Source organism: Triticum urartu, chromosome 3, assembly GCF_003073215.2.
Source record: "Triticum urartu cultivar G1812 chromosome 3, Tu2.1, whole genome shotgun sequence".
NCBI lineage: Eukaryota > Viridiplantae > Streptophyta > Magnoliopsida > Poales > Poaceae > Triticum > Triticum urartu.
Genome location: NC_053024.1, coordinates 511754166 through 511777296, shown reverse-complemented (window position 1 = coordinate 511777296; position 23131 = coordinate 511754166). Strand labels below are relative to the sequence as shown.

The following is a 23131-nucleotide window of genomic DNA, read 5'->3' as shown; positions in this document are numbered from 1 at the left end:
AGTAGCGGGACACCCGTCGGGACCTCGAGCACCTTTCCCATGCCTCGAGAGTTAGCCCGGATTCCTAAAGTCTCATATGGTCCTTGCTGCTAAGTAAGCCCACATCGGTTGAGAGTGGCGCTGAAGCGGGGTGATCCGGCGCCGGATAAACTCCTTCACCACCATAGGCGCAGTCACATCAAGGTCCTTGAGCCACCTCAGCCTGAGCTAGACAGGGGCAAGGCGCGGATCGATAAGCCTTTGATGGCTCCAACCAGAGCTGGGAATGGCGGGCGCTGACAGAGAAGAGAGCAGGGGGCTGAGGACTCCGACATCAACAAATACCCAGCATGTCCGAAACCCGCTCGTGGATGGTGGGAGCTCGAAGTCAATCCCCGTGCCGGCTGTCTCCGCCACGGCCTGAAAGCTCAGGCATCCCAAGCTCTGTTGGGGATCAACCAGGTGCAGCGAAAAGATGTGGCGAAGAAAGGCCACTGAAGGGGTAATGCCTATCATGGCCTCGCAAACAAAAGCGAAGACGGCAAGAAGGGTCACTGATTGAGGGTCAAGGTGCAGCATATGGATCTGATAATGCGCAAGCACAACATTGAAGAAGGCAGAGAAAGGAGGGACCAAGCCGGCCCAAAGGGCGTCGATAAAAAAGGGGACCTTAGTGGCCGCCCAGTCAATGCGAGCGCGAGACGCAGGCCAAGCCACCGTCTTTCCCCACTCATTGAAGCTGGAGGCGAGCACGGGACGCACCATGCCCATAGCCTCATCATTGAGCACCAGGGATCGGCCGACTGCGGTCTCGGCGGCCAGGGGCGCACTAGACGAAGACAGAGGCTTCTTCCCCTTATCTTCTTGCATCGGCGCCATGGCGATGGAGTGTGTAGAGCTAAGGAATTGGAGGGGAATGGCGCAGGCGATGGAAAAATAACCGTGTAGAACACGGTGGCCGTCTAGCCAGGCGGGTATCAAGGCAGCGTGTGGAAGCGGAGGCGCCCACGTCCAATCAACCGCCATGCGTCGACCAAGGCCGCATGCTATTGGGGTCCACGACACTCCACACTTGGCCTTTGGTTAGCCTCGAAGCCAAGCCCGAGCGCGCCTTGGGCCCGGGGGCTACTGTCGATGTTCTGGGAACGCGGGTCCCCAGACTTGCCTGCTTGTGGCCCATGGTGTGGCTCTGCGAGCAGGCCCATATGGCCCATCTTCACCAGCAAGGACTCAGGAACCTCGCGAGGGGCCATGCCTCGCAAGGCGAGCGACACAAGACCTCCTCAGGAGCGGCCTCACCAGGCTGGCTCGCGGGGGGTGGAGAGTTCAAGGCTAAATGAACCTCGCGAGGTTCTAGTGACGTGAGACATGACGACCAAGGCCAGGCGGGCGCCAACACGCACAGTGTCCTTGTTTCCCCTTCAGTGATAAGGAAGCAGGAGTAGGCACGGATTATCGAGGCATCAAGCAAAGGTTTCCATATTAGTGCAACAAGACCAAGACCAGAAGGACGGCAAGACGGAGGTCACCATGGAGCCCAAGACAGCGTCACCACCAGAGCCTTTGGCAGGCGAAGACTACTTTTGTCAGGATAAGCTGTACTAGCTGTCCCCTTTCAAATTGGCCGCTCCCTTCCCGCTCAATATTTGGGAGGAGGACCAGGGCCTCTATAAATAGGACTAGCCACCGCCGTAGCTAGGGGGAGGATCGATCGGTCTGGCCAAGAGAGACTAGGACAACCACAAGTTCACCGAGCACAAGAGCACCTCTCCTCATGAGGCTGTTCTTCCCCTTGTACTATTCATCCTTAGCCGGAGAGGCAATCCACCACACCACACTGCAGTAGGGTATTACACCACAACGGTGGCCCGAACCAATATAAATGCTGCATCCTTTGTGTTGCGAGTTCGTCAACTTAGTTTACAAGATTTTAGCTGAGTTAGGACGTGGATCGGTAGGGGGGAGATCTTCGCGCGCACCCCGGTGTTCGAACCTTGAGGGTTTTGCCAGAACCCGTGAACTGACACACATCATGGAATATCCTGTAGGTATCGATTGACAATATACAAATATATCCATAAGGAGTTTATTAGTATTCCATATACACAATTAGGGCATTTATTGCCTCCTAAAAATAACCATATGAAATTAATTAGTTTTTCATATTAACATTGTGACATTTTATTGGCTCCCAAAATTATTTACAAACTGAATTAATTAGTAATACTCTGTACCAAGATTATGGCATTTATTTGCTCCAAAATTACAAGAGAAATTAATTAGTAGTATTTCGTAACAAGATACATAGTGTATACGAAAATATGTCATCTTGATAGTTTGGTATTAGTTTATGTATTTGGCACCTATGATTTCTGAACAAGACACAGTGCGCTGCACGTACGTTCTGGCTAGTGCATAGTTACCTGATATTTGACTGAATTTGTTATTTTGATTTTTTTAGTCAACTATGCAGGTTTCATTTGGGGAGGTGGCACACTTTTTTCTCGCTGGTGGGGGCGGGGGGAGCGCTTTTCATTACTCAAGCTATAACAGTTTTACAATCATCGGTAATCATAATGCTAATCTCCTAGGGAGCGAGCATGTTTAAGCTAAGAAATTGTGTGCTATTGTCCGCGACCAACTACCGCCATTACATGCCCAGCTTTATTCTGCCCATGACTAATAATCTTATGGATTTCAGTGTTGCATTCGTTGAGCAGATGTACTATCTCTGCAACTTGATACATATTTTTCGATCGATCACACGGCCCAACTTTTACAAAGGTGATGATCTTGGCACAGTCCGTCCCAACCTGAAACAGTGCTTGAGACCAATGCAAAGTTAGACGGAGACCTATCCCTTGGTGACTGAGGCAACCTGAGTTACTTGAAAACCACCTCTTGGAAAATGACGATAGTATCTCGGAGCAAGCTTTCACTCCATTTTCGCTCAGGAGCGATTGGACAGGGCATTGCGGCCCATTATTCACAAGTATGTACACTCAGATCACCGGCCAATTGTCCTTCACTGGAACTTGCCCGTGCATTTCAACAAACGACAGTGTATTCTTTAAATATCAAAAGCTGGTACACATATGCAATTTCAAAAATCGAAACACATATATGTAATTTTTTGAAGGAATAGTTACACATGTATATAGTTATGTTATACTAGGACAATGCCCACGCGCTGCTACCGTAGATCTCAAAATATTCCTCAAGCACATTATAGCAAGGACTAAAGTTTCACTTCCCACATCCCACCTATTTATCAACCACTATGATTCCCAATCATACTTAAAATTTTAAGATCAAATGGGAAGGTAAAATTTAAGCACCTAACAATGCGAAGAGAATGATATGGTGCAATATGACCAAAATATATCTGCTGTTAAAGATCCACATGCATATTGTATTATTGATTTCTCTTTGTACTATTTTCTTCTTCACCAACAATACTTTCATCTCTGCTTTCACTACTGGGTAAAGTCTTATATATAACTTTTGAGAAAAAATAGTAGGGTAAACCCCTACTGTAACACTTTTTTTATTAATATAAAAGTGGTGTTACAAGTCGATGTACAATGTGAATATGGCTATGTGTATGCCTATGCTAGATTTACAAAAAATCTAGCTAAGTGTGCATCCCTTTCTTCAGGCTTGGTTTTGCTTTCCTCATGACTGTGACAAAGTGTTCCTTGAAACAGGCATTGCAATATTCTATGCTCTTTGTCTTGTGGTAAAATATAATGATGTTTTTGTGCTTCTAGATGGACCAGCATCCAACAATCAAGCATGCTTTGAATGGTTGTATGTTTGTTCTGGTTTTTTGCTTTATCTAGCATTTCATTGATGCTATGGTCAGTGTTCCATTCAATCCCAATAGACATCTAGAAATTGTGGCTGAAGTCACATGGGAAAAATAGATGCTTCAGTTGTTCATTTGGCTCATCATCACATAGGACACATTTGCTTGATTCAATATAGAAGTGTTTCCTCGCTAGCAAGTCTCTGGTATTTAGCCTATCAAGTAGAAGTAACCAGAAGAATTTTTTCGCTAAGCATCTAGATTTCCAAATCCATTGGAATGGTTAAGGGGTATCTGGTGGGTTTCCAATCAATTCTAGATAAATCCTTTTGGTGGAATACCTTGTAGATGTCCAGTAGAAGTGCCAATTATCTCTGCTATTGTTGCTTGCAATACTAATCATGTTCCTCAAAGATATGCTTTGTTGTACGGCAACAGTTGACATGGGTAGATGAAACATTTCATATAGACCTTCCGTAGCTATATCATGTGTAGCAGCAAATGTTATATCCTTGTTTTTCTCATATGAAAATAGTTGTGGGAATTTATTCTCAAGATTACCATCCTCCCATTTATCGTACCACTACTAGGGAAAAGCCTAGCAGTAGCGCGGGTTTTAGGTATATCAGTGGCGTGGGTGCCCGCGCTACTAATACGGAGCTACGGCTAACAGGTAGTAGTAGCGAGGGTGCTACCCGCGCTACTACTACATCCGTTAGTAGTAGCGTGGATACCACCCATGCTACTACTAACTAGTAATAGCATGGTTTTGGACCCTCGCTACTGCTAACTAATTAGGAAATAAAAAAATAAATTCCAACTGTAAAAAAATAAATTTCAGCCATGGCTGCTGCTGCTAGGCGTCATCGTCCTCTTCATCCATGGTCGATGCTGATCCTGTAGGGGATGAAGTCGTCCATGGAGATGGTGCTTCCCCATCCAACTTTTCTCCACACCTCTCCTTTACTGCTGCTACAAAAAAGAAACAAGGATTAGAAGAGGAAGAGAGAGATAGAGAGTAGTAGGTGCAGCAACTCAGCATTGGCCGCTGGAGTTTGAGCCGAAACCCTAGATGACGCCATGGGTTGAGTTCATCAGAGAACTGGCCATCGTCATGGGCGGCGCTCTGCTGGATCTTCCTCTCCTTCCAGCAGCGGAGGAGGAGGAAGGAGGGGCGGCAGAGGAGGAGTAGGAGGAAGGAGGGGCTATAGTGGAAGAGGAGGTAACTTGATTTGAGGGAGATGTCGCGGCGCGAGGCCGAAAATTGCCGTGGAGGAGGAGAAGCGCATGTGCAGGAGCGCCATGGAGAAAGAGAGAGGAGGAGAGGGATGGGGGAGGAGTGATTTGGACGAGGAGATGGGGATTTCAGGGCTGTTAAATAAACCCAGTACTTAGTAGTAACGCGGGGTTTTACCCCTCGCTAGTACTATGGCATGTCCGGGGGAGCACGGTAGAGACCGCTTAATATTAGCGAGGGGTAAAAACCTGCGCTACAACTATCAACTTAGTAGTAGCGCGGGTTTATAACCCTCGCTACTACTATGGCATGTCCCAGGGGCACGGTAGAGTCCGCTTAGTAGTAGCGAGGGTTGAAAACCCGCGCTATAGTAGTAGCGAGGGGTAAAAACCCGAGCCACGGCCGGCGAGGCCCTCGGGCCGGCACTCCATCGAGCCACTGCATGCCGGCGGCGGAGGGGCCAGAGGCGCCGCGGCGACGGTGCACTCTCCCCCTCCACGCCAGCCACTACGGATGTCGGTCCGTCGTGATGACGCTTGTGATGACATTTCCATAGCGTCGTTCGACCCACGGACCCGCCGCGACCAACGCCAGGTTCTTGGGGAGAGAGCCCATGAAGACGCTCGAACCACCATCGAGTCCCGGTGCGATACGCGCCACCAGTCAGACAGGCGGGCGAGGCCCGCCATGGACCACCCAGCACCGGGATGCTCCGGCGGCCTACCTTACGAGGTGGGTTGCCCAGCCTTTACCCATGGGTTGCGGCAGTTCCGGTGGCCGTCCCACCGCATGTTCAAGCCCAACGTCAGCGAGAAGTACGACGACAAGGCTCACCCTTCAGAGTTCCTCAGCATGTGGACCATCGCGATGCAAGCCGCTGGAGCTCGTGACGACAAGGTGCTTGCCAATTACTTCCCGTTGGCCCTGAAACCCAATGTCATGTCTTGGTTGATGCACTTGCGGGCGGATTCCATTTCTTCTTGGTCAGATATGTGCCAAGAGTTCATTGCTGCCTTCACTGGAGGCCACTAAGCTCATGGTCAGGCGAGTGATTTGCATATCATTCCCCAGAAGGAATGTGAAAACATGTGCAAGTACGTACATAGGTTCAACCGACTGCAATACAACATCCCAAATGTTCATCAAGTCGCCGTGATCAGCGCATTCCATCAGAATGTGCGTAACCGCAAGATGCGTGAAGAGCTGGCAATGAACAAGGCAAGGACGTGGCCGAACTTTACGTTCTGGCCGATAGATGCGCCCGGGCTGAAGAGGGAAGGAAGTACCCCGGCGAAGACGCCCGTGCGGAAACCGACTTTACTGACGAAGACGCCGCCGCCCCGACGAAGAAGGGCCGGCTTCGCAAACGGAAACGCAAGGACAAGACCGTGCTTGCCATCGAGGGATCCGGCGACACTAGCGCCACCAAGAAGGCCAAGGCAGACGACCCCAGCAAGGAGATTGCCGGGTGCGCCACTTGCCGGGCTTTGGCGGCTGCCGACAAGCCAGGGGGCTTCGACAAGCGGTACTGTGAGATCCACCGCACCAAGGGCCACGACCTCTAGAACTACCGACAAGCCAGGGGGCTTCGACAAGCGGTACTGCGAGATCCACCGCACCAAGGGCCACGACCTCCAGAACTGCCGACAAGTTGAGCTGCTTGCTGAAAAGCAAAAATCCGAATATGAGAGGCGGGACAAGGAGAAGGGTCGGGATGGTGCCAAAGGATCCGGCAAAAAGCGTGGAGGCCAAGGAGGTCACCGCGGCAAGGACAACTAGCAAGAGAGGCCCGCTCGGGGCCGTGACAAGAAGCAGGAAGACGATGATCGTGACGAGGATGACGAGTCCGGTGAGCATGAGTTCCAGAAGGCTACGAAGGCCATGTGCGTCGATGGTGGCGCCTCGATGCACACTTCTCACCGCCAGCTCAAGCAGTAGGCGCGCGAGATTATAGCAGCAGAGCCATCGTTCGACGCTCAGAAGCCACCGAAGTGGTCCAGCACGCCCCTCATCTTTGACGCCGAGGCCCACCTTGACCGCACAACTACGATAGGGTGTTGCCGTTGTTGGTCTCACCAACAATACACAACGTCAAGGTGAATAAGATGCTGGTTGACGGCGGGGCCGGCCTGAACTTGATCTCGCCCGTCGTGAACAAAAGGCTGCAAATTCCTTATGGAGCCCTTGAGGAAATGGCTACGTTTCAAGGGGTCGGTCCGGGGAGAAGCCAGCCGAAGGGGAAGGTCACATTGCCCGCGATGTTTGGAGGTGAGTTGAACTACAAGACGGAGATGATCGTCTTCGATGTGGCTGAGATCCCCTTGCCCTACAACGAGATCCTCGGCCGCCCGGCACTAGCCAAGTTCATGGCGGCGTCGCACTATGCCTACAATATGCTGAAGATGCCTGGGCCGATGACCATCATCACCGTCCCCTCTGACAAGAAGGATGCGTTGATCTGTGTTCACCAACTCTATTGAGAAGCAGTTGCAGCAGCTGCCGCCAAGGCACTTGCTCCTTCCGTTGAGGCCCCGGGAGGGAAGAAGAAGACCGGCAAGATCTCTCGCACCCACTCCGGCAAGCTCACCTCTTCGGAGTGATGTGCTACCGTCGAGGACGTGCCCGAGAGGTCTACCGGCAAGAGCAAGAAATCCAGATCTGCACCACCAGAGACCAAGAGGGTGTCTGTCAAGGAGGATGGCACGGGAGGGGCTTTCACCATAAGCTCCACCCTCGATGGCAAATAGGAAAGCGCGCTCATCACTTTCCTGTGGGTGAATGTCGATGTGTTTGCGTGGCAAGCATCCGACATCCCCGGCGTTCCTAGGGAAGTGATTGAGCACCACCTTGCTGTCTGTCCCCATGCGCGACCCGTCAAGAAGAAGGTCAGGAAGCAAGTTTTGGAACGACAGGAGTTCATCACAGAGGAGATAAGGAAATTGGAAGCGGTAGGTTTGGTGAGTGGAGTGCTCCATCCGACGTGGTTGGCCAATCCGATGGTGGTGCGCAAGGCAAATGGGAAGTGGAGGCTGTGTATTGACTACACGGATGTCAATAAGGCTTGTCCTAAGGACCCCTTCCCGTTGGCGCACATCGACCAGATTGTTGACTCCACAACCAGGTGTGATCTATTGTCATTCCTTGACGCCTACTCAGGCTACCACCAGATCTTCATGGCAAGAGAAGTTGAAGAGAAGACAACCTTTATCACCCCATGTGGTACGTGTTGCTTTTTACGGATGCCTTTCGGGTTGAAGAGTGCTGGAAGCATATATGGATGACATAGTGGTCAAAACCAAGGACAAGGCGACCCTTGTACAAGACCTAGGAGAGACGTTTGCCAACCTACGCAAGATCAACCTCAAGCTGAACCCTGAGAAGTGTGTCTTTGGCGTCCCATCAGGAAAACTTCTCGTGTTCTTTGTGTCGCAGCGTGGGATCAAGGCAAACCCAAACAAGATCAAGGCTATTGAGCTGATTGAGGCACCCAAGCGGATCAAGGATGTGCACCGGCTCACTGGTTGCGTTGCCGCCATGAGCAGGTTCATCTCTAAGTCCGGTGAATGTGCCCTTCCCTTTTTCAAAATCTTGAAGAAGGCAGGCCCAATGGAGTGGACCCCAAAGGCCGAGGTGGCGTTGCAGGATCTGAAGAAATACCTGCCCTCTATGCCAATACTGGTTGTGCCTAAACCACAAGAGTCGTTGCTGCTGTATTTGGCAGCAACGAATCAAGTGGTTAGCGCCACACTAGTGGCGCAGAGGGAGGTTGAAGAAGAGGCAGATGCAATGGGAGGACCGGTGGATGGCAAGTCAGAGATTCCCCCGGCAGGGCCTGGTGCTGGCAAGGCAAGGCCCCAGACAGAGTTCGACGCCATCGGGGCAGGGCCCGCATAGCCAAGTGAAGTGGTGCAGAAGAAGAAGATGATGAGACACCCGGTTTACCTTGTCAGCTCCCTCTTGCATGGAGCCAGGTCAAGGTACTCCGGTGTGCAGAAATTGCTCTTCGGCCTCCTTATGGCCTCGAGAAAGCTACGTCATTACTTCCAAGCTCACGAGATTGCTTTCGTCACCCGCCTCCCGTTGCAACGGATACTGCACAACCCAGATGCAACCGGAAGGATTCTGGAGTGGGCCCTGGAGTTGTCAATCTTTGGTTTGAAGTTTGAAAGTACTTCGTCAATCCAGAGCAGGGTCTTGGCAGAGTTCATTGCAGAATAGACCTCAACGCCCGACGAGGAAATCCAGGAGACCGCTCTCCCCGGTAAGGAAGCAAGTCGCGAATGGATCATGTACTTTGATGGGGCTTTCTCACTGCAAGGCGCCGGTGCCGGCATGCTACTTGTCGCACCCACCGGAGAGCACCTCAAGTATGTGATCTAGATGCACTTTCTGATGGAGATGTCCACAAACAACACTGCTGAGTACAAGGGGCTGCTCGCCGGACTCAGGATCGCGGCAGACCTCCGGGTGAAGAAGCTCATTGTCAGGGGTGATACGCAGCTTTTCATCAGAAAGGTCAACAAAGATTACCAGAGTCCGTTGATGGAGGCCTACGTATATGAGGTGAGGAAGCTGGAGGAGCGCTTCGACGGTATTCAAGCAGAGCACGTTCCCCGAGCGAAGAACGACATCGCGGACTACCTATCAAAGCACGCTGCATTCAAGCTACCTATGGAACTAGGTACCTTTTTGCTTCGGTTAACTCAACCATCCGTCGAACCATCAACGGAGCAGAACAAGCTTAGGAAATCGGGCCCCGGCAAGTACTTTCCCGTCGAGCCCCAGGGTCGCCGGCAAGGGTGTGGTCGTGGATTCCGAGCCTGCCAAGGGGCACCTGGCTCCGGCAGGGCGCCAAGCCCTGGCCGTAGAGACGGCTGCCCCCGTGGTGAAAGAGATGCCTTTGGTCCTTGCCGTCGAGGCCCAGGCTCCGGTATGGGCACAGCATACCGTCCGTTTCATCCAGACAGGGGAACTTCCTGAGGAGAAGAAATAAGCGGAAAAAGTAGCCCGTCGGTCTGCCTTGTACCAGTTCGTCGATGACGTCCTGTACAGAAAAAGACCAAAGGGTGTGAAATTGAAGTGCATTCCCCGGGAGGAAGGACTAGAGCTGTTGGCAGAGATACATGGAGGCATATGTGGCTCCCACATAGGGTCGATGGGACCTTGCCGGCAAGGCATTCCGGCAAGGCTTCTTCTGGCCCACCGCCCTCTAGGATGCGACGGCACTAGTAACCAAGTGTGAAGCGTGTCAGTTCCATTCAAAGAAGCTTCATCAACTAGCTCAAGCCCTTCAAACAATTCCTCTCACCTGGCCGTTTTCGGTCTGGGGGATCGACATACTGGGCCCCTTCACCCGTGTTGTCGGGGGCTTTGAATACTTGTAAATTGCAATCGACAAGTTCACAAAGTGGCCAGAGGTGGAAGCAGTGAGGAAGGTGACAGCACAGTCAGCCGTCAAGTTCTTCAAGGGACTAGTCTGCCATTTTGGTGTGCCAAACAGAGTCATCACTGACAACGGCACGCGGTTCACAAGCCACACCTTCATGCAGTACATCCGAGACCTCAGTAGCAAGGTCCGTTTTGCTTCCATGGCACATCCACGGAGCAACGGCCAAGCGAAGAGGGCAAATGGTGAAGTAATGCACACAAGCAAAAGGTGCTAGATTGATGAGTTGTCGGCGGTTCTTTGGTCGATCAGAACGACGCCAAATCGAGCCACCGGCCAAACACCCTTTGCCCTGTTATACGGGGCAGAAGCAGTTCTCCCCATGGAACTCATATACGGGTCACCTCGAGTGTTCGCTTATGACGAGCTTGAGAAAGTGCGATTGCGGCAAGATGACGCGATGCTCCTTGAGGAAGATCGTCTTTGGGCGGCTGTGAGAGCAGCACGCTACCAGCAAGCCTTGCGCCACTACCATAGCCGCAAGGTTCATGCCCCAGACCCTCCTACGCCAGCCACCCAAGGAGACGACGGGGAGCGCTCCGATTGAGAGCTTGGCGAGGATGGCCCTCGACAAGGCGCGTGGCCGAGGGAACGGTGGTGCAGTTAGTTGGAGTCAGCATCCTGCCGCTCGACTCCCTCGTCGTTGCTATCGCTGTCCTCCTGGTCACTCCCACTTGAGGAGGAATCTTCATCGTCGGAGGCTGCCCTCCGTTAACTTGAAGTAGAGGACAAGCCCCGCCGTCAAGCTGTGGTTGCATGTGAACGTCTTTCATCCACGGCGGAGGTACATGACGTGAGAAGTAGGGAAGTCAACGTCGACCCACGTGCCGCCGTTCCCACACCCCTTCATGTGCAACCAGAGGGTCTGGGGTGGATCGAGATCCATCACCCGAGCAAATGCAGTAGGGAGACGGAGGCGGCGACACGGTGGCCGGCGCAGCCTGATGAAGAACTCGCGGGGCTGGTCCCTGACGTGGTGCTCCGTCGGGGGAGGCATCGCTGGCGGAGGCGAGGCCGATGCGCCGCCCCGTCCTCCTCTCCCCCGAGCGCCATGACGACCTCGGGCTCGTCCCCTCCCCCTACCCCTTGTGGCCGGTTCCACCAGCACGAGCTCTTGGGGAGGAGGAACACGCTGACGAGCAGCAACCCTCGCCGCCACCGCCGAAGGCCAGCGCTTCCTCTCGCCATGGCGGATAGAAGAAAGAAGCAGAGGTGGAAGGAGACGGATGATGGGAGAATGTGGAATGCCGCCCCCCTCCCCTCCTTATAAAGGGGTGGAGTCGGGGCTCGGTCGCCCCACTCAACCAATCCGGTCATCGGGCGCACAGGGAATCAGGACCGGCCTGCTGCCCCAATCAGCGACTGCCCGGTTTCCCGCTTCCTCCTCCTGCCACCTGCATGAAGGACACATGGCAAGCGAGCAGCATTAAAGGGACAGGCGAAGCGGCCGCTCCCCACCCCGTGATCGTGGGGCGCGGGCGCCTTGAAGACCATGACCTGAGTCCACCCAAGTAAATGGGTCGTGCCTCCGCGCCTCCCTCCTTTTACGGGGAAGGCGCAGGCCGCCTCTTTACCACGATGTGATGCATGCATGCGGAAACCGCCCCATGCATGACCCCCACGTCGCACACGACCCTCCATGTCGCGCGTTCAACGTGGGTCATGGGGAAGCGCAGCGGACCAAGGCAACGCCAAGACCAGAAGGGCAGGAGGGCGAGAGGGCGAGGTGGACTCCCTCGGCAAGGTCCTTGCCGAGGCGGCCCCCCGAGCCCCAGCAAGAGCCTTGCTGAGGCAACTTGCCCGATGCCAGTGGAGTGAGCCACGCTTAAGCCCACCGGCTCCAACCTAACCAACTGCGTTGGAACTGGCTCGGGAGGCGCCTCTGTGGTGGCATGCAAATCTTCGTCAAGCTCATAAACATATGAGTTCACATGAGGACCAGAAGACGGCGACCCTCGGAAGGATCCTAGCCGAGGAAATCCAGAAGACCCCCGGCAAGACCCTTGTCAATTTGGAGCCAACTTAGGTAAAATATGGCATTCTGGAGCTAACTTAGGTCATTTTGGAGGAAACGAAGCTAAGTATAGGTCATTTTAGAGCTAACTTAAGTAAAATGGACCATTTTTAGCTAAGTAATCTTATTATGTCATTTTGGAGGAAAATAAGCTAAGTATATGATATTTATGAGGTTACAAAGGTTATTATGCCATTTTTTTTTACCTAAGTAAGCTAATTTTGCCATTTTTACATAAGTAAGCTAAGTATATGTCATTATTGAGATAACCTAGGTAACTAAGCGTATTAGAGCTAACTTAGCATATTAGAGCTAACTTATGTCATTATGGTAAGCATATCGGAGGTAATAAAGCTAAGTATATGTCATTATTGGAGGAAATTCTGCCACAAAGACGATTTCACTTTCAGAGCTGAAGATCAGACCTCTAGGGTTCCCTGAAAGTTGGATGGTGAGCCTTTGAAATTGTGTGGATATGGAACGTATGTCGATGGAGAATTTTCCATGCCAATGACCACTTCGTCGGTTCACCCTCGTCGACGTCATCTATCACCAGTGGTGTAGCTTTCTCTTCCTTCAGACCTAACTTGCCCATTGCCTCCTCCAGTCATGCCCTCACCGCACGTGGCAAGAGAGCGCCTTCCTTCCCTTTGACATCGCCAAATGGATCCATCCCGACACCACCCCCGTATGCGCCCCACCGATCAAGATCAATCCTGCGTCCCCTCGAAACTATAATCGCCTAACATGAGGCTCCTATGTTTTCGGGGCAGTAGACCAATGGCTGCGATCACAGTGGTGCTCCCGTCAACCAGAGTTCGACTCCTATGTGGAGCGAATATATCTGGGGTTCTCACTAAGGAGGGGTCGATAAGGCACCTATCCCGTTTGAATGTGTAGAGAAAATGATTCCCCGCGATAGCCTACGTAGACGTTGCTTGAGGATGAGGATGAGGACTATATGTGTAATTCTCTCCAACGTTTTATGGTACACAATATTCATCTAAGAAGCCTACAGGCCACCAACAGTCACACCTAGAACTCCACTGACACCGATGACTCCATGAAGGGGACCTTCAAGGAGAAGAACCTCGCAGGTGTGTCGGTGCGGTGGGCGGGAGGAGCGGGCTATGGAACAATGCAGTGTATGGGGGATAGCGATAGGTTACCAAAGAAAGATCTAATTTGTTCGTCTAGATGAAAACAGTTTTAAAGAGAAAAGCTTAGACATTAGTAAATAGAAAACTAATATAAGTACAAGGGATAGCATACATCCGAGGACAGATGAAAAGGTTCATCAAAAGTTATCACAAAATTCTAAACATTTATCAATCCATCGATAAGTAGACCATTTAGGATGGTGACCACTCCTCGGATCCGTAAGTAAGGAATAAAAATAGATGAAGGAAACCTTAACTTTTTTAGATATTTTTAGACCATATGTATTTTTTGGGCAAAACTTTTTTTGATAGTAAATATTTGGTTAATAAGTGGAGGCGTTCGGCATAGTTTATAATAGCTCAACTAGCCTAGCACTAAAATCCATTTTGCAACGGCTGATCATTTTTTTGCGAGAAAACTTTTGATCTACTCCTCCATTCTTTTGACGTAAGATGTATTAGCCTAGCACAAGAAAGAAAGAGATACACGCAATCAAGAAAGATACTTTCCTTCCTTTCCTACAAGGAGAGTGTCACGCCCAATATGCGACTCTATCCTAAAGGAACTCGAACGTCCCACCAAGGATAGCACCGCATCTTGACACGCTTTTGAAAGGTGGATATCATTACATCGTACCATTACATAATAGTTGGGGATACATACAAGACATACAAATGCCATAAGAATACATCAACATCATACATGCGAACAACATCCAACTACAGATGTAGCACAAACAAAAGCTCAAACGACATCCACCCTGCTAGCCCAGGCTGCCGACCAGGAACCTAACCCAAGATCGATGAAGAAGAACTCCAAAACAAGTAAACATCGCTCTCACGTCATGATCATCACATTACATGTACCTGCAACTGTTCTTGTAGTAAACTGTGAGCCACGAGGACTCAACAATCCCATTACCATGGGTATCAAGACTAGCAAAGCTTAATGGGTAGGAAAAGAATAAGTGGTGAGGTTGCAGCAGGGACTAAGCAATGTATGGTGGCTAACTCACGAGTACAAGAGGAAGATGAGAATCTACGCAAACGGTCGCAAACTAGTAATGATGAAGAAGTGATCCTGAACTACTTACGTTCAAACATAACCCAACCGTGTTCTCCTCTCGAACTTCCCCGAAAAGAGATAGTCACGGTTAAGCACTTGGTTGGTGTATTTTGAATGGGTTTACTTCAAGTCCTCTACAAGCGGATATTAACAAATTCCCATCTGCCACATAACTGCGGGCATGGCTCTCGAAAGTTTAAACCCTGCAGGGGTGTCCCATCTTAGCCCATGACAAGCTCACGATCTGCGGAGACAATCCTCCATCGCAGGACCCTCCGATCAGACTCGGAATCCCGGTGCACAATACATTTTGACAATAGTAAAACTAATCCAGCAAAACCTCCCAGCGTTCCGACACCCTAATAGTAGCCGCACGTATCTCGTCTGAGGCCACGACCGGATAAGCGAAGCGTACATGATCCAAATACCCCAAGTTGCCTAGGGGTGGTCCCGCACGGTGCTCTAGTTTGGGACCAACATGGCCCCCCTGCTATGTAGAAAGAATCCGCGGGTTCATGACGCCCTATGCCAATTAATTATTTAGTTCAAGTATTATTATGGCAAATGTTAAAACCAATGTTGAGCCTTGCTGGAAGAGTTTTATTCAAAGTGAACTGTCAAGAGGGGCCCATAAACCCTCACCATGTTAGGGACGCAAAATCAAGGAACATAACACCAGTATGACGGAAACTAGGGTGGCAAGAGTGGAACAAAACACGAGGCATAAGGCCGAGCCTTCCACCCTTTACCAAGTATATGTGTGCATTAGTTAAAATAAGAGATATTGTGATATCCCAAAATAGCAAGGCTATAAGAGCGGCTGAGCAAAGTGGTAACATAGCCAAACAACGGTTTGCTAGGAAGGGTGAAAAGGTTAGAGGCTAATCATGGCAATTTGGGAGGCTTGATAAACAAGTGGTACGTAGCGTGACACATCGATAGCATCGAGATAACTAGCATAGCAAAGATAGTAGTGAGATCCAAGGTGATGGTCATCTTGCCTGAAATCCTGCTAGGAAGAAGAACGAGTCCATGAAGAAGACGATCCCACGTAGTCGAACGAATCCTCACAATTGCAATGAAACAGGAACTATCGAGAAGGAGCACAACTGGAAAGAAGCAAGCAACATGGTAAACACACAACACATAAACATGACATGATTCTCAACCAAGTATGATGCATGGCAAGGCTATATGATGCTACTCATGGCAAGAGATGATGCATACAAGAACAACACATCAAAGCAAGTTTAAATGAGGCCGAAAACAACATATAACAATTCTGGTAAGTCCTCATATGTAAATTTCGAAATTGGTACTGATCTGAATAAAACTTTATGTTAAAGTTGTTAAACATCCAGTTAAAGTGCACCAAGATGATCTACACGGATTTCTAGTCAAGTTACATATAAAGTTCGTTTAATTCGGAGCTACGGCCTAGAAGATATGAGCAAAACAAGTTAAACATGGCACTGATTGCAAAATGCAAGCAAAACAACATCACAAACACTCCAAAATAAGGATTCAACAAGGCAACATGAAACTACATGCACAACTAAGCAAGTTTCATATAGAGCATGCTCAAAACGGAGCCACGGTTCAACACATACACCCAATTCACGTTTCAAACACAATCTGCCGAAAAGAGCAACTAAGCACTTTGCAATCAAGGAAACAACAAGCTAGAGGAAACATATGGACACAAACTTGATATGCACTCAAAGTACAGATTGCATGCTCCAAATTACACTAAGTTTCAAGTTCATAGGCATCAGGATTAATCCAAGATGATCAATGCGAAAAGCAACTTGATAACACACATTATGACTTAGTGAAAAACAGATCATATGCTTGAGGAGAAATAACATGTTGACATGTTGGAGGCATGAAACAATGATGCTATAGTGCAAGAACATAACAAGCAAAAGCATGGCATTCTAGTACAAGTTGAACATGGCAAAACATGATTACTAAGCATCTCCATAAGAGCCCTAGATCAATGGCAATCAACAAGACAAGATGCAACAGGATATAAGATGATTCTCAGACTAGAGGAAATCTGGGAATGCAAAACAATAACATTATGATGCTGACTTCGGAGGCACATAACAGCAAGCATAGAAAATTAAGTAATCATGCAAAATACATGGGCATATAGTAGACATTATATACTTTAACTTAGTCCATGGGCACAATTTCATATGAGGAATGGAGTAATTACTATGATTCATGCAAAAAGGAACATGTTGTTAACAGGATAACATATTTAGCATGATGGCAACTTGAGAGAAAGAAAGAGACAAGCTACAGCAAGTTATATGGCAACCAAGGGCATGGCATAAAATTACACATAACAAAGAGCAAAAACATCAAGGCATCATAACCATATGACTCATGGACTAGTGGGAACCATCAAGACAAGTTTGAATTTTATAACAGTTTCAACAAGTGTAAAACAACAACTTTAGCATAGCATATTAGAAAGCTTGGAACAGAGGTCATATGAAGTCTAAAATTATCAAACTTTGCATGTGGACAAAATACGCATAGCATACTTCATATCATGTAATGGGAGCACCTCTAAAAGAGACATAGTTTAATTAATAACAAGCTCAAAACATGGCATCATGAAGTTAACAGAAAACTCGAACATCATTTAGGCATGTTCATGGCAATGAAAACATATGCTACAGGACATATATGAGGCATCAAATGGCATGGCATGATAGAGCATAACATGAACATCAAAACATGTCAACAGGCGGTGCGCGCGACGAGCTGTGGGGCGGAGGCGGCGCGAGCTGGCGGCGATGCAGCGGCGGCACAAGGCGACGATGCGGGCGGCTCAGGCGCCGGCATGAGGCGCGGCCCAGTTCGGCCCGGTGGCAGGCTGGCAATGGGCCCTGCGGGCCTGCGTGGAGGAGACGGTAGCGGGTGACATGGCGCCTTCCGATTCGTCGAGGGCAGCGGCGTTGGATCCGTCCGGCGCGGACGGACGTGTCCGGCGACGTGGAGGGAAGATGGCAGCTAGGGTTTGGACTGCGAATTCGGACGACCTATATATAGGTATAGGGAGCTAGGAGAGGGAAAATGAGGTGCGATTTTCTCCCACGCGATCGTGATCCAATGACGGAGAGGATGGAGGGGGTTTAGATGGGCTATTGGGCTATTATGAAGGGGTGCTGGGCTGCAAAGAGAAGGAGGGCTTTCGGTTAACGTGGTTAACCGTTGGGGCATCAAACAGCTCCAAATGGAACGAAATTTTACAGGCGGTCTACCGGTGATATACCAAGGCCACTCGACAAATCTCGGCCCTTGATTAGAACATTTTTGTCCCGCTCATGAAACGAGAACTGGAAGGTGCAACGGGTGCATGTGAGAGTGTCAGATGTCGAAACGGAAAATGGAGAAAGTGACCGGATGCAAGTTTTGAAAAATATGATGATCTAATGCACATGATGACATGGCAAAATGTAGCACACAAGAAAATGTAATGGCAACAACGACGAATAACTGGAAGACACCTGGCGCATCGGACTTGGGGAGTTAAAGAGAGATACATAAAATCATGAGAGAGATACTTTCCGTTTCTCTAGTGGAATAAAAATGAAATTACGAGGAATTATAAGAAATGCAACTGAGGCAGTATTCACCAACTGTCAGGTAGTTCAAAGAACACTAGAAGTAAAATTTACATCCAGGTCCATAGACCACTTAGCGACGACTACAAGCACTGGAGCTAGCCAAAAGGCGCACCTTCGTCATCACCCATCCTTTGTCGGAGAAGGGCAAACATTGTTGTGGTAGATAGCCAGGAACAAAAATACGCTGCAGCTCGTTAGTTTCCAGCTGAATATGTTTGATGGACCATTGGTATGCGCTTATTTTGTGTGCAATAACAATGAATCTATTTGGTCCCAATAGCCAATAAGCCATAATATGTTTTCCAGCTGTCCTAGCTCTTGGTATCAAAGATGATTGTTTGCTACATATTCAAGTCGATACATCAAGGTCTGCACAAAGGTATGGATAAGTTTAAAAGATTTGACACTATCTAGTGTATAGTTCCAAATTCAGATGAAAAAACATTCTCATTGAAATCATAGTATTAATTATACTTTGGTGGTAGATTTAATTTTAATTTTTCCCAAAAATTGTCCCAATACCGTGAGTGTAATGCACGTGTATGTGAGCATCTCTGTTAAAAAAGGCCATGATATGGGTTCAAATACGAAGAGTAGGAAAATAAAAATGTTCAATTAAATTATTCCCGCTAGAAAAACAATTCATAATGCTCCCAAGTGAATCTTTATTTCCAAACATTATTCTTGGTCATTTTCTTGCTACAATTATCTGATGCATTCGCAGTGACCATCACGGCAGGTCCCACCTCAATAACCATCTCTGTTGCAGATATCATTACAAAATGAAGGATCCGTACATGGAGTGTAGGGTTCACGGTGCCCCTCGACCCCAATGTTAGCTTCCTTGCCTACAACAATAAAAAATAAAAGGTGCCATCAGAACCTCTTGTTGTTCGTATTTAAACTAGGATTCTGTGAAATCAATGTACTATGCAAATAGTAGGACAACAGTGGAGTGCTAATACAAACATAGGAAGAACATCTACTGGCTGGTATATAATTATTATGTACTATGGAAACCATATGTACCACGACAGAATTGTAATGGTGATCATAAAATCACAAGGAAAACACCTCTTTCTTTCCATGCCTTTGTTAAATAACACTAGGTTTAAAGTACTATGAGGCATGATAACTTTTAAATAAGGGGACGAACGCGACGCACAAGTTTGCACTACAAGGAAAAATAGTTTTATATCTATTTTTTGCGAGTATGAGGAAAAAGATACTTGCCTATCTTAACTAAACACCTCACTCTATTAGGCACGGTTGAAACACTTTTCTCTTGCAAAAATACTTGCATATATTAACTTGAACGATCAAACTTCATAAGAAACATTCCTATCATTGGCAACAGAGAATGATGCAATAGGATCAATTTTTTATCTAGCTCTAGGAAACCACAAATTCATATATACTACAGTTGATAAGCTCTGGTAAATAGAAATGTACCTATCTTCCTCCCTGATGCTTCACTCGACAATAAAGTGGTTGAAACCATCAAAAGTGCCATCAAGCACAGAACACCAGTGTTGATCCGTATTAGAGCCATAATGAAATTGTTTAGTGTTCTCTTCTCCTATGTCCGTTTGGTTTAGACTTGTACTACTTTGCTGGTTCCTTCTGCTGTTTATATAGAGGCATGGCCGATTTTTGGAGTATCAATGTTTGCCATTTTATTCATTCCTGCTTTGGCGAGTTTCCTTTTTACAATTCGCCGTGATTAATAAGGATCCTCGGATTATACGCACATCATGGAATATCCTATAGGTATCGATTGACAGACTACAAATACATCCATAAGGAGTTTCTTAGTATTCCATATACACAATTATGGCATTTATTGCCTCCTAAAAATAACCATATGAAATTAATTAGTTTTCCATTATAACATTGTGACATTTTATTGCCTCCCAATATTATTTACAGATGGAATTAATTAGTAATACTCCATACCGAGATTATGGTATTTATTCGCTCCAAAATTACAAGGGAAATTAATTAGTAGTGTTCCGTAACAAGATACATAGTGTATAAGAAAATGTGTCATCTTGATAGTTTGGTATTAGTTTATGTATTTGGCACCTATGATTTTTGAACAAGACACAGTGCGTTGCACATACGGTCTGGCTAGTGCATAGTCACCTGATATTTGATTGAATTTGTTATTTTGATTTTTTTAGTCAACTATGCAGGTTTCATTTGTGGTGGTGGTGTGTTTTTTTCCGCTGGTGGGGGGCATTTCATTACTCAAGCTATAACAGTTTTACAATCATCGGTAATCATAATGATAATCTCCTGGGAAGCGAGCATGTGTAAGCCAAGAAGCTGAGTGCTGCTCTCCATGACCAATTGCCACCATTACATGCCCAGCTCTATTCTGCCCATGACTAATAATCTTATGAATTTCAATGTTGCGTTCGTTGAGCAGATGCACTATCTCTGCAACTTGGTGCATAATTTTGGATCGATCACCCAGCCCAACTTTTACAAAAGTGATGATCTTGGCACGGTCCGTCCCAACCTGAAACAGGGCTTGAGACCAATGCAGAGTTAGACGGAGGCCTATCCCTTGGTGACTGAGGCAACCTGAATTACTTCAAAACCACCTCTTGGAAAATGACGATAGTATCTCGGAGCAGGCTTTCACTCCATTTTCACTCAAGAGCGGCTGGACATGGTGTTGCGGCCCATTATTCACAAGTACCATGTACACTCAGATCACCGGCCAATTGTCCTTCACTGGAAATTGCACGTGCATTCCAATAAATTATAGTGTATTATTTAAATATCAAAAATTGGGACACATATGCAATTTCAAAATTCGAAACACATACATGTAATTTTTTGAAGGAACATTTACACCTGTATATAGTTATGTTATACCAGTACAATGCCCACGCACTGCTACCGTAGATCTCAAAAAATGCCTCAAGCACGTTATAACAAGCACTAAAGTTTCACTTCCCACATCCCACCTATTTTATCAACCACTGTGATTCCCAATCAGACTTAAATTTTTAAGATCAAATGGGAAGGTCAAATTTAAGCACCTAACGATGAGAAGCGAATGATATGGTGCAATATGACCAAAATATATCTGCTATTAAAGATCCACATGCATATTGCATTGTCGACTTCTCTTGTACCATTTTCTACTTCACCAACAATGCTTGCATCTCCCTTTCACTACTAGGAAAAGTCTTATATATTTTTTTGAGCAAAAATAGTAGGGTAAACCCCTACTGTAACACTTTTTTGATTAATATAAGAGTGGTGTTACAAGTCGATGTACAATGTGAATATGGCTATGTGTATGCCTATGATGGATTTACAAATAATCTAGCTAAGTTTGCATCCCTTCCTTCCGGCTTGGTTTTGCTTTCCTCATGACTGTAATTGTTCCTTGAAACAGGCATTGCAATATTCTAAGCTATTTGTCTTGTGGTAAAAAATAATGATGTTTCTGCTCTTCCAGATGGACCAGCATGTAGCAATCAAGCATGCTCTGAATGATTGAATGTTTGTTCTGGTTTTTTGCTTTTCTAGCATTTGGTTGATGCTATGGTCAGTGTTCCATTCAATCCCAATAGATATCCAGAAATTGTGGCTGAAGTCACACGGGAAAGATAGATGCTTCAGGTGTTCATCACATAGGACACACTTGCTTGATTGAATACAGAAGTGTTTCCTTGCTAGCAAGTCTCTAGTATTTAGCCTATCAAGTAGCCGTAACCAGAAGTATTTTTTCACTAAGCATCCAGATTTCCAAATCCATTGGAATGGTTAACGGGTATATGGTGGGTTTCCAATCAATTATAGATAAATCCTTTTGGTGGAATACCTTGTAGATGACCAATAGAAGTGCCAATTGTCTCTGCTATTGTTGCTTGCAATATTGATCATGTTCCTCAAAGATATGATTTGTTGTACGACAACAGTTGACATGCGTAGATGAAACATTTCATATAGACCTTCCCTAGCTATATCATGTGTAGCAGCAAATGTTATATCCTTGTTTTTAGCATATGAAATTAGTTGGGGAATTTATTCTCAAGATTATCATCCTCCCATTTATCGTACCATAACCTGAAAGTAGATCCATCACCAACTTTGCAAAGTTACATGCTTTTGAAATCATTTAGAACATAGCAGCAATCTCTCCACCCATGATCCAACCTTTGTTGGATAAGTTGGTAGCTCACCATTGTTTTAGTATGAGTTCCATAATATTTTCACCCATGTTATGTCATACTTATTAAAGAACTTGTGTATGAACTTTGTCAGACATGCTCTGTTATGAGTTCTGAGCTCTAGTACTCTAGGCCACTATCTTTTTGATTAAACATACCTTCTCCCATTTGGCTAGACATTTGCCATGTTCGTTGATATTCTTCCAATACCATAAGAAGCACCTGCCAGATTTTTCAAAATGATCTAGGATGGTAAAGGCAACTCTGATGTTGCACATTGCAAAAATGGGCAATGCATTGACCACGACTTTAAGATGGACCAATCTTCCTGCATATGAGATCATAGGTGCGATACCAGATAGCCTGACATCTAATCTTGACACCATGGGCATCAAATCATCAATTTTTGGTCTTGTGGAGCCCATTGGTAAACCAAAATATGTGAAATGCATGCTTTATTTTTTACATCCAAGTATGTTGGCAAGTTGCAGAGCTCTTTCATCTGTTATGTTCACTAGTTGACCCGTTGCGCCAAATGGCCCAGAGACCCGCTGAATACATGTTGTCGATGAAAATAGTTTCAT

General features: G+C 47.2%; 1 long non-coding RNA gene across 1 annotated transcript; it reads right to left on the bottom strand.

The window, feature by feature from the left end:
• Window positions 1–18999: 18999 nt before the first annotated feature.
• LOC125548584 lies at window positions 19000–19937 on the bottom strand. The gene is made up of 2 exons (XR_007301125.1): window positions 19807–19937; window positions 19000–19202 (listed from the first exon to the last, which is right to left on the bottom strand). It is a non-coding gene; the product is annotated as an uncharacterized LOC125548584 (long non-coding RNA).
• Window positions 19938–23131: the final 3194 nt, after the last annotated feature.